This window comes from Amphiura filiformis, chromosome 13, assembly GCF_039555335.1.
Source record: "Amphiura filiformis chromosome 13, Afil_fr2py, whole genome shotgun sequence".
NCBI lineage: Eukaryota > Metazoa > Echinodermata > Ophiuroidea > Amphilepidida > Amphiuridae > Amphiura > Amphiura filiformis.
In genome coordinates, this window is record NC_092640.1 from 56,872,870 (window position 1) to 56,885,329 (window position 12,460).

Sequence of the window (12,460 nt, forward strand, 5' to 3'; positions counted from 1 at the left end):
GTAGGGGGGGGGGGGTAAATTTGGACCCAAAAGTTGCCCTTTGAATAAATTTCATCTTTGGGAGTCTGTGCCTTCTTTGTAAAAAGAGAAAGAGGTCTGAAACCTTGTATACACACTAACTGCATGCCCAATTTGTCAAAAAGTAAAAATAAAAATCAAATTTTTTGTAATTGCGGGTTGTGTCACGGGGTCATTAAATATGCAAGAAAAAATGCAATGTTGTGTAAACTGGAAAGTTTAGCCCCCCCTAAATTCACAATTTTTGTCAGAATTCACATTTTTTGTCAGATTATTTATTTTTTGTTGTCACTGATGATAAATATAGGATAAATACAATGCATATCAAAAAAATTGAGGTCACAACTCATTTACATTTCGAACAGCGCTCTCACGAAGATGAAATTTATTGCAAATCCAACATTTTAGGGGCCCAAAGTCGATGTGGTCCACCTTCAAAATTTATAAAATATCACTTTTATATGACTACTAGTCTTTAATTACAATTTTGACCATTTTCTTATGATTGCATCCCAGCAAACACAAAACGTTTTAAATAAGTTATATTTTGGCTTTGGGTTTAGGTAAAAACGTTTTAATAACATTAAAATGTCGGGTTAAATAAAGGTCATGATAACGTTTTAAAACGTTTTTAAATGTTTTCAAAAAATGTTATTGTAAACTTTTTTTACAAATATTTTTGCCAAATATTGTGTCAATACTTAAATAATATTATGTTAAAATGTTTGAACCCAACAAACACAGAAATGTTCTTAAAATTTTTTTTTCAAAACCTTTTAATAACATTTAAATGTCGGGTTATATAAAGGTCATGAAAATGATTTTAAAACGTTGTTGAAAATATTTTGGGCAAACGTTTTTCGCAAAATATTATTTCAACCCCAAAATAACATTCTGTTTAGAATGTTTTGTATCAAGTTTTCAAGAATGTTTTTACATTTAAACGTTTTCTGTAAAACATTTTTGTTTGCTGAGCAGTAGATTATCAAAAATGTTTTTTTAGGTTATGAAAACGTTTTATACTCTAAATATACTCTTTATATAACCCAACATTTAAACGTTTTCTGACAACCTTTTATAACTTTTTTCGAATGATGTCGAAAACGTTTTGTGTTTGCTGGGATGTACTGCAAATGTGCCGAATTTGGAAGGCTTGAAAATCAAATTTTAAGTTGGAGTAGGGGATCTTAATTTGGACCCAAAAGTTGCCCTTAAACAAAATTCATCTTTGGGAGCCTGTACCTTCCTAATAAAAAAAAAAGAGAGAGAGGTCTGAAACCTTGTAGACACACTAATTGCATGCCCAATTTGTCAAAAAGTAAACAAAAATAAATGTCTGCAATTGCGCGTTGTGTCACGGGGTCGTAATTTAAGACTAGTAGCACAGTAAACTGGCAATTGCCCAAGTTCAGTGATATTAAGAATAAGAAGGTGTATTCTTTTGCATATTAATATGGAAACAGTTACGCTTCTATTCTACTGAACTGTTAAAGCCATATTATAACATTTGCTGAGGAGAACGCCCTCAAAAAAAAAATTAAATTCTGTTTTTTACACGATTGTAATCTACTTTAGTCAATAAAGATACTCTACAAAAATCCGAGATTTTGAATAAAACGATGGAACCGGTGTTTTATTATTACGATGGAAATATTAGTCGAACACGTATGCACAGTACGTACACGGCGTGCGGGATACACATACACACATACCCCGAGTATCGTACCGTATTACAACCGCGGGAGTAACATACATGGGCGGTAGTAGTAAATTCCAATTTTCTATGCTTTACCTCACTTGTTCGGCTCAAAATTAAAAGGGGACATATCTAAAAGTAAAATGTAACATTTTATGGAAAATAAATACTAATCTATTTTTAAAGAAATGTTATAATATGGCTTTAATAACGATCTTTAAAAAGTTTTACATGTATGCAAAGAATAGGAGTCACATGACAGAGGTTTTGATAATTTTGGATTCATATCTACCAATATTGCCCAAACTACCAGTAAAATGACTTTTTGTAATGCTTTCCTGGTATTTGTGGGAAGTGAAGGGTCTGTGCTGATTCGCAAGTAATGGGACGCAAAAGATGGCATGACACGTATTTCTAAGCAACATATTATACTGCCCTCATGATTTGTCCCTTGTTGATTTGTGGTCTTTGACCCTTTGCATTCTGAAATATGTCTCGCCGTGCCATTTCAGAACCTGGCGATTTCCGGACACGAATACCTTTTAACAGTTGGTATATAAAGGTTCATTGGCCCTTGTTAGGTCACAAATCAAAGTGCGAGAGAATTTCATCATTGAGTGGGTGGTACGCTACAATCGGAAAACTGGTAAACGTTATACTGCATATTATTATGCATAAGTGCAATATAAAGTGTAACTTGATCTGCCGAGACAGTGTTCATAACTGCCCTTGGAAGGTTGCAACGTGTTACTTAAGTGTTCCCTGGGACAATTCATACCACAGGGGTATGAAGCTTCTTATTCGGTATGTGTCATATTACGGTCATTTTATATATGCCTCACCTCATCTATCGAACTGTCTGTTTGTGAAGGAAAGAATTGAAAAAATCCCACATTTTGTTTTACATAATACCTATGTTATGCCACACTGTTTTTTCTGAACGTACTTTTGAGCTACACTTCACTTTGAATGTCAATATCGCTTTGTAAGTGGCAACTATTTAATATTTATTTCAGTTTAGATTTACAAAGCAAAGCAAACACAACACTAATGGGCATTTTCCAGTTCCTGGTTAGCCTCTATATTTTAGTCTTATACAAATGACATTTCTCGCAAACACACCCCCACACATACGTAAACACACCCCTCCCCTCCCCGACCCCCCCTCCCCCCATCACCCACCCTTATGGCAGCAATTAACATGTTGATATAAATCAACAGAAAGGTGAGGACAGTATGTACGGTAGTTACCCGTGACACGAATTGTGCTCGCCGTTTAAGAAGAGGTCCCTAATCCTTGGGTGTTTCCATAACCTGACCACCTTTTCTGACTACCCTTTCTGACTACCTTTTCTGACCAGCTTTTACAGTGAGCCCTGTGATATTTGATTCTCACCACAATGGCCTTATCCCAATGCCATAGTCCAATAACATTAACCAAACAATCATAGTGCAAAATTTGACCTCAAGTTGCAGAGTATGAGGTTTTTGTACCCCAATTTCCAAAGGTCATTCAATGAATGTACAAATGTATTGGAGTTAAAGAACTGTGCACTAATAGATGAGAATGTTTTGGATCCTAGTGTTTTACGCCATAATCATAGACGGTCATGCTGGGTGATAATTAGCAAGGTTTTCTCTGGGACTTGTTAATAGATAAACAACATTTTTAAGGGTACATGGTTGTTATTTCTTTCTCACTTTAGATTATTTATTTGTACCTTTTGCTTGTTGAGTATTTTGTTTTGTTTAATACAGTTTTGTTTGTATATTTAATGTCTTGGATGCACCATCGGATCGAGTGACACTGATGTAAAAACAATTTTCAAATAAAAACTTGAAACTTAAAACTACAACACTTTCATGGTAAATGAAATTATTTAAAACAAATAAAATAAAATTTTGCACACACATCCAATTTTCCTGACTTCATTCGAACGAGTGCTCCCTAGTGTTTACCCTCAGCACTTCCCTGTTCTGACTTTGTCTGTCTGATGGACAATTAAGGGTATACGATGTATTGTTGGTCGAAGCAGCAGAAAACAAAGTAGTTCACAGCACCTTGCAAATGGTAGTGAATTTTAGCAAAAATTGCATTGCTCAATAAGCCCAATCGGCATTGGAAGTTTGCAATGCATTTGCAGTTTTGGGACACTTTGTCCTTTGACCTATCGGGAAAATTCAGAAAAATTGGGGTTTTGAGCGTACAAAATATAACTTAAAATGTGTTACTAGAATAAAAACAAACCCAAAAATTTGATTATTGTATAAATTAATTATTTTATTATTTATAATGATAACACATTACAATAATAAATTAATGATTACAGCAATTTTCCAGATATGTCAGAGGTCAAAGTGTCCCAAAAAACCTGAAAGTTATGGCGATTGGGCTTATTCATAGCAAGCGTGTAGAATAATTCAAATATCACAGAGATATACTTTTGTAGGTCCTGTGGTTCTTGAGTTATGTTGTAGAGAGGGCTGAAACAACAACACTTTTGTAAAACGTACATAACTCATTAACAATAAATTAAGCAAGTTTTCCAAAGTATATGATTTGTATAATGAACTTCTGCAAAACACCAATGTGTTATTTTTCAATAATATATTGATTCAGATAAATGAAAATCTGCTTCGACCAACAATACCTCGTATACCCTTAAACCCATATTCACATTCATGCTGCACCCTTAATATTATCAGATCAGGGCATGTTTGACCATAGGCCTGAATGTGACCTTGTGAAGTGGTAATAGTGTTTACTCTATTGATTATTGACCCAGCACCTGAAATGATAGCTGTCTCCTCTCTAAACTGAGAAGTTAACTGCCCTGTGAAAAACCATGGAAGTATGGAAAAACATAACAAATTTCACTTAATAATTTCAATTTTATGTCACTTAACATCCAGAATGGTACAACATTATTGTGCAAAGTGTAAAGATAATAACAATATAGCAAACATCAAAATAATGTCAAATAAGATTGTCAAAAAAGGTGGTCAGAAAAGGTAGTCAGAAAAGGTAGTCAGAAAAGGTGGTCAGGTTATGGAAACACCCCTAATCCTTGCGGGTTTAGAGCATATGGCTGGACGAGAAACTTCATTAAGGATCGCCATGTTAGTGCAAGAAAGTCGTACATGTACGCACAACTGAAAACAAGGCATAAACAGCCGTTATCATCAGAGTAAAGCTGACAGGTTAGCGTTATATGATGACAGATATGTAGATGGAGTAGATGTTTGACTCAAACTTTAGAAAAAAATATGTACTTTAAAGACAATGCCATTTTCGGCCATTATTTAGTCATATTTTAAATTGACCAAGATGAATTAATTGTCAGGGCATACCAGAGAGGCAAGTTAAGGAAGGTGCACGTTCATCCCAACAGTTCTTGACAGTTGCACACTGCACAGTGTTTTATTACTTATTTCCTGATACTTTAATAAATATCAAATCAGAAGTATGGAACCTAGTATTTGATGTGTAATGACAAATTCATTTGTTTATTTTCCAAAGGGAAATAGGATTGTGCAACAAAGTATAAGATTTCTTTCAAATGTTGAGTTATACGACAAATAAAACCCGCTGTCATAATTTGCGTTTGGATCGAGTGAAACTAAGAATTGGAAGATATGGCAAGCAATCTACAAGATACTCGTTTACTGAACAAATTTTCTTCTTTGAAATTATCTCACTCATAAAATTGAATATTTTTTGATAAGTTGAGTATTCAATACTGATACTCACTCAGATATATTTCAATTACTGTCAGGAATCTGGTTCATTCTGGTACTGGTGTTTCTAGATGTCATCAAAACCAGACAGAAGTATTGCCGGTTCTAAAAACATCTAGAAACACCAGTACCAGAGTGAACATGATTCTTGATATGAATTGAAATACATGTATGTAAGTGAGTATCAATATTGAATCTGAGAACAGAACCTTTCTCAATTTATCATGAACTATGAACGATCCTGATGAATCTGTTTCAATAGAATATTATTTTATCTTATTTGGTAATTTATGAGCCTCGGTCACAATTGGTGCTGCTTATTGGTGTGCATTTTACCTTCTGAATAATATGAATCAGATAATAATAATAATAATAATAATAATAATACTAATAATACTAATAATAATACTAATAATAATAATAATAATTCTTGTACATTTGAATGCATTTGAGTACATTTGAAAAAAAGGCGGTAAACAGCACCAGACTGTGCAACAAAATTGGAACGACCAATTGCGTCATACAGCGGCGCCAACGCAGAATTTAAAATGAGAGTTTACCACGCAAAGGCAGCAATCCCCACTCCAGCATCTGAAGTAATTATAATAAAGAATAGTAATAATAATACTTATAATAACAATTTTTGCGATATCAGGTTTTGTACCCACATAAACATATTCACCCCCAACACGAGGAAAACAGTAATTTGTGAGGATGTGACAGGTGAAAACAACACCTTTCTCTGTAACATAACAAGAAATATTGAAACGTTACAAAAAACAACAACAACAAAACAATCGTATCAACATAACAATAGATTTTGAAACCAACAATATTAAAGAGGTTTGCGTGATAAATACCCGGTGTTTTTTCGCATAAATCTATATTGCATCATTTTGGCCAGACTTATTTTAAACCGGAACAGTTGCGCGCAACGTTAGCAAAAAGTTTCAACTTGGCAGCCTTTAACGATTAATAAAGACACAACACTATAATACTTCCTACCACATTCTACTAAATAGCAATTAATATTTTATTATAATTTACGAAGTATGTATCAAATTTGGTTAAAAATGATGAACCCATATCTTGCGAAATCTAATCATTATTCGATATCTTTTCCTTTAAAATTGGCGTACTTTTCATTCAGAAAAGCAATTGAGAAAAGGGAACAATGACTTATCAAATGAACAATGGATTGATCTAAATGTCGCACTTCTTCTGCAAATGTCCCGCCTTTCTATTTTACCTATCATACGTGACGGTCATTATTATTTTTCCTTCCTGTCTCCAACCCGTGAATTTATTTTAGTGGACTGTTGATTTTGACGCCATCCAGTATTGTTGTAACACGCCATCAATATGATTTTAATATCCTGTCAGAGACATGAAAAAGAAGAAGAGGTATAACAACAAGTTCGGACAGCCTTTTTCTCGGGCAAATTCTGAATGAAGTCACGTTTAGTTGTACGGGTCTATGCTGACAACTTTTCTCTGGAGCATTCTGGATATCAAATTACATGTCTAACACAACCGTGTTTTTTTAACCGTCTCCACGCTGATATCCTTGCCACTCGCAAATGGGAATAAGTTCAAATTAAATTCAACATCATTTGCATGCATTTATTTCAACGTGAAAGGGGTGAAGTTAAAAAAGAGCAAGAGGGCAAGAAAGAATAAAATGGGGGGATAAGGAAGTGTGGGTGAAGTAGTTAATACAGAAACAACAGGAAACAGGAACCGGCAATGCACACAGTACAGAGTGTGCTAAATACTAAACATTCTGCATCAAATACAACTGAAAGCCATAAAAATACTTCTCAACCCACTGAAGTATACTTAATCACCCTATGTTGGCATCATCATGTCAATTCTAAAATTCTACCGTTAATCGACTGTGTGTAGTTTGAAATATAGCGACATGATTCTAGGCACATTGTGTTTATTCCGTCTGTCTTCAAAACCTATGGGACTCATGGACAAAACCGGCATACTTTCACCGATTAATGATAACTGCCCTGTAAAAGACAATAATGAAAGTTGAAAAAGAATTTTGGTCACGTTTTATTTTGAGAGAATTCAGGTCGGGTCAATAAAAATGGGAAGAAAGTCGGTCATTGACAATCAGTATGGTATCCTAAATAAAACAATATTATTCGCTTGGAATCAATTGCTATTTCAGCACATGTCTGTCAAGCTGCCAAAATTACGCAAAATTGCACAATCTCAACACTTACTGTCCAATAACATATCAAATCTGCAGCATCCACTTACGAGAGTCGGTTCGAATATTTAGTACCTCTACTCTAGAATAACAAAAGTGTTTTGTACAGAAGTATAGTCAATCCAGCATCTCTTGGCGACAGAATAAGTTTATGGTACAATTGCGCGTGAAGAGTGCGAAAATTTGCACTTGGGGCTAAACTGGGCAAATATGAGGTTAATTTGGTCAGTAACCCATTATCAGGCGTTAACATTGGGGGGGTGATTGCGTTTGCACCACGTGCGAAACCAGGAGTTGAGTGTTTACAAACACAGGAATGCGAGGAGGTTATACCCAAAAAGCAGTAATACGAGGAGCTTCTCAGAGTGGAGAACCCTATAGGGGGTTAGGATGTCTTTTTTCTGGCATGTTTGCCTTCAATTCGAGGAGATCCATAATTGTATAAATTGCCAAATCTAGTTTTAAACCCCACCAAAGTATTCCTCTGGTCATAAGGATTCATAAAAAAGTCGAGTTTGACGTACGGTTAAAGCAATATATGGTCACATTTTGACCGTAAAAATACTCAGATATGTAAACCAAATATGTCTCAAATTTGACCCATAGAAAACTCCTATATAGGCCAACCTTTTATATTACACCATGTCGCTTCAAAGGGCTTGACACACTTTAATAACATTTTTGAAAGTCTTATTCAAGTGTTGATAAAATATCAATTCGGTGGAGTTCGTGTTAGTTCGTGAAATATCTCTCCATCTTATTGTCTATGAGCTTGTGTTGTACTTATCAATACAATCCCCTCTCCACCCTCCCTTATTTTAGTTATCTTTCTGAAGTTCATTGACTTCGAGTAAAATTGCCTCATAAAGCAACGGAATCCATTAATCTGTGCTTGTAGTGGTGTACTTCCTGGCTGTATCAAACAAGCACCAAATTCATCACTGGCATTGCAACAGTTCAATAACACACTTTGCATCCAGGTTGCATCCAGGTAAAATCGCGACATTTGCTTAGCAGGCACTAACCTGCTGGATGATAGATCATCAATTAAAAACATGTTTGAAATTCAAATGACTAGACCTAAAAAGTCATCGGATATTAAAATAATGTTACCATGGTTACTATTACCTTAATTACTACATGTCCATCAAAGGAAAAGCAAGAACCACTGAACCAATTATCTGCATATCTGTAGGCCTACTTTCTGGCGTTAGTTTCATTGTGTTTAGATCAAAAAAGAAAAAGGCTTTTAATGGGCAAACACACAAACACGCATACCATTTCCCTAAATATCATGATTATAGTAAGATTGTACGAGTACGTAAGAAACAAAGGGAATACTTGCTTTCCCTTTGGACAAATACACCTCGTGCGGACTACTACTACTGCTGCTGCTGCTGCTGCTGTACAAGAACGCTATGTGTATACATTTATACTCTGGCCAACACTTTCGATGTACATGTACAGTCTAGATAAAGAATATGACTAGTTGTTTAGTTAAAAAAACCGATACTGTTTAAAATATCAGGATTGACGCAGGCGACCCTTATTTTATGTAAAAGACCTTGCAAATTGTGGATGAAAGAGCTTATAAATTAAAATCACGGACACCAAGCTCGACAATAGGCATCTATATTCCAAGCGGAATCGCTTTCAGAAACATAATTATTACTCTTTTATCAGCAATCGCTGAAAACTAAATATGCAATTCCAGGCCATCTGTAAAAAAACAACGTCACCGTAAATGACTATGAACTTGAGACGCTAAAACAAATGTTTACATTGGTGTCAGACCTGATATAATCATACCACAATTAGCCCCCTCCCCGTATAATGGCTTTCATTGTAACCGTAATTTGTTAAACTGAGATTTTCACTTTGTGAGGAATTAATGTATTTATCGAAAAACTTTTCGGAGAACGCTACGCTGGTCAGACAACTACTATTAGACCTCTATTACATATAGGACAATAATGCCATCACAGCGTAAAAACTTAATTGAGATGTCAATGTCCTGGGAATGTTGTGATTTGTCAAGGACACATTTATTATTCTATTTCACAAAAAGTCTTTGAAGTATTAAAGTATAGAGGTAAACGATGTATTATATAAACTAAGCTCAAAAAGAAACTTATAATTTTTCACAAGGTCATATCTTAAAATGCTGTCCATCGAAATGAACCAAAATTAAACACAGGTTTACTTCAAGCAGTTATCCAACTGACACAACAGCAAAATGCACTGACATGGAATAGCTTCCTGGACCACATTCACAGCCCAATAATTGGCACCCAGCACAAGAAATCTGTGAGAATGATTACAAGATCCTTGCTCAGGTGATAATTCCCAAAGAGTATGTGGAATAGTAAGGAACAAGACCTGTTTCTTGATGAAAGTGCGTGAAAAGCAGAACGCAACACCGTTTTATCATTTATGCAAGGATCTTGTATGCATTTTTACAGATTTCTTATGCTGGGTGCCAAATATAAGCTGTTCCGTGTCAGTGCATTTTGCTGTTGTGTCAGTTGGACAACTGCTTGGTTACTGACATGTGTTTTGAGTGGAGTATTGAAGTAATCCTGTGTGTAATTTTGCTTTATTTTGATGGAGAGGAATTTAAGATATGACCCTGTGATTCACAAGTTTTCACAAAAAATTATAAGTTTCTTTTTAAGCTCAGTTTAGATTATATATTACAGATGTATTAAATTCCATAAGCATTTTTGAAATATGGCGGGCACAAATGGAGAGGGCGTACTTTAAAATGAGTAATCTTTTGTATGTTTCTCAGCTGACAAAAGATTACTCACTTTAAAGTACGCCCTCTTCTTTTGTGTCCACCATATTTCAATAAGGCTTATTGTAACGGGTAGGATAACGGGTTTAAAAATCTCTTTTTGTCTACTATGTGTTCATTGTGGTTAGAGTTTCTGTTTTCTTATTGAAGAAGCAAGGAACTTGATCTTTTCTTAATCTATACTGTAGTTAATTTGTCCATTATTTAATTGGGAAGTAAATGAAGGAAGTGAAAATCACATTTCTATATTTTTATTGAATTTTTGGCAATCTTTTGATTATTTCGTGCAAAAGTAAAGTGGCAAAAAGCAAAAAAACAAATAAAAAACAAACAAAAAAAACACACAAAAAAACCACAAAAAAAAACCACCCCACCACAAAAACAAACAAAAAACAACAAGAAGGAAACCCCACCCCAAAAAACAAAAACAACCCCCCAAAAAAACCAAAACAAAACAAAACAAAACAAAAACAAGCACAAAAACAAAAACAAGCACAAAAGTAAAAAAAACTCGCTATTGCAAGTGATGCCACGCGACAGCCAGAAGGCCTTCGCGTGGACAAAGTTAATTTTGACCCTTTGATATAAAACTTTCATTTACGGTTATTCATTATTTTAAACTGTTGTGATTTGGTAGTTCACAGCATCTTACGAATGGTAGTGAGCTTTGGCAAAAACTGCTTTGCTCAATTCATAGCGATCGTGTAGAAGAATTAAAATATAACAGATATACTTTTATAGGTGCTGCGGTTCTTGAGTTACGTTGTAAAGAGGGCTGAAACAACAACACTTTTGTAAAACGTACATAACTCCTTAACAACCATAAATTAAGCAAGTTTGCAAAGTATACGACTTGTAGAATGAACTTTTGCAAAACATCAAGGTGTTAATTTTCAATAATATATTGATCTAGACAATGAAAATCGATTTTTAGGTTGCTTCGACCAACAATAGAGAGTTCCCGTGTTTTGGGTTACTCGCCATCTTGGAGGGAAACTTAAACTCCGTTTACAATTTTCAGAATACCAACACTCGCGCAATAATTAGCAAATGTTATTTTGTAGAATGTAGCACCAATAGGGTCATTGACCAAATCAAAGGAATGAGGAATACGGCGGTGCGAATCACGTTATAAACACTATTGTAGTCCGTTCCGCTTGAAAACACGGGAACTCTCTATACCTCGTCTACCCATAAACCGTAATTTGTTAAACTGAGACTTTTACTTTGTGGGAAATTAATGTATTTATCAGTTTATCGAAAAACGTTTCGGAGAACGCTAGGCTGGTCAGACAACTACTATTAGACCTCTATTACATATAGGACAATAATGCCATCACAGCGTAAAAACTTAATTGAGATGTCAATGTCCTGGGAATGTTGTGATTTGTCAAGGACACATTTATTATTCTATTTCACAAAAAGGCTTTGAAGTATTAAAGTATAGCGGTAAGCGATGTATTATATAGATTATATATTACATACGTATTCCATTGTAACGGTAGGATAACGGGTTTAAATCTCTTTTGTCTACTATGTGTTCATTGTGGTTAGAGTTTCTGTTTTCTTATTGAAGAAGCAAGGAACTTGATCTTTTCTCAATCTATACTGTAGTTAATTTGTCCATCATTTAATTGGGAAGTAAGTGAAGAAGTAAAGATCACATTTCTATATATTTTAATGAATTTTGGCAATCTTTGATTATTTCGTGCAAAAGTAAAGTAGCAAAAAACAAAAACAACAAAAAACAAGAAGGAAAACACACCCCCCGAAAAAAAAAATACACCAAAACAAAACTTTGAGTATTTAACGTATATACATGCTGTGCGCTAAATAATGAATAATAAATAAATTTTACAATAAATAAATAATGCTAGAGTTGGAATATTTTAGTTTTTAGCAGTATATAAATAGCTCCATTGAACCACTCATACCTTAAGGGTATGTAGTATCATGATTTTCATCAGTACCCTCTTACTTTTTTCTT